The sequence below is a fragment of the Buceros rhinoceros genome, unplaced genomic scaffold (assembly GCF_000710305.1).
Source record: "Buceros rhinoceros silvestris isolate BGI_N320 unplaced genomic scaffold, ASM71030v1 scaffold17314, whole genome shotgun sequence".
In the NCBI taxonomy this organism is placed as follows: domain Eukaryota; kingdom Metazoa; phylum Chordata; class Aves; order Bucerotiformes; family Bucerotidae; genus Buceros; species Buceros rhinoceros.
Genome location: NW_010410190.1, coordinates 471 through 1,562, shown reverse-complemented (window position 1 = coordinate 1,562; position 1,092 = coordinate 471).

Sequence of the window (1,092 nt, the reverse complement as noted above, 5' to 3'; positions counted from 1 at the left end):
TTACAGAGCTGGGGCCATTTGTCACCCGCCGCCTAGTCCCATGCAGCCGCCTGGGGAGTCTAGCGATAAAGGAAATAGAAATAGCGAAAAATTGAACCATCCTTCATGGCCAACGGATGGGGCTGGGCTCCCACGGTCCAGCCGCGATTTGGCTGGGACTACCCGGACCGAGCTCCCCGTGCCTGCAGCCATGTTGGCCAAGCAGCGGCCGGGGCTAAGACCCTTTGCACAAGGGCAGGAAATAAAACTCCATTTTCCCCTCAAAATAAGGCTGGGCTTGCAGGGCTGGGCTTGCTGGGCTGCCAGGCTCTTCCAGCCCTAGGCTGCTGGGTACCATCCCCGTGGCCTCAGGGCTCTCGCCAGAATTATGTATTTAGTCCCTTCTGGCTTTTCCCGCTGAGGAATGAACATCCCTCGACTTGATTTTGGGGCTGGTCCCTGGGGGTAAATCAGGGACCAGGAGCAGCCAGCGAGCTCAGCCTGGAGGGGGAACACGGCCCGAGGTGATGGGCTGGGACTGGCAATAGGGGTTTGATCCACGTGGCTTAACAGGGCTTTTCTGTGGAGTTTCTTCTGCAGATTATCAGCCCAGTGCTAAATAATCTGTTTAATTAGTTAAATCAGCACTTCCCCGCCCGGAGACCAGCCCTTTGTTTGATGTTGCAGCTGTTCCGATGCTTCGCTTAATCCCGACTCTCCCCCAAACCCTCCCTTCCACAAACCCTGCAGCTGGGAGGGGCTTTTTCAGGGAAGTTTCCTCGAGAAGATGCGGATGGGATGGGGGAATGCAGCCCCCGGCCTTGGTGGGGCATATTTTACTTCTGTCCTTTGTTAATTCTTAGGGATGAGGAAGAAAAACCCTCAAAAAAAGGCAAGACAAGTCCAAGCCGTGGCGATGGGGTGGGGTACAGCGGGCAGGTGTACCTCTCGGCACTGCTCAAGAAAGCTGCCAGCTCGACCAAGAGGAAAGAAAAATAAACTCAAAAATAAAAAATTCTGCTGCACTTCACTTCCCCCATCAATAATATTTTAATTTTCTGACCTGACAAGCCAAGATCTACTGCCGGGCGCAGCCGGCAGCAGCTTCAGGCG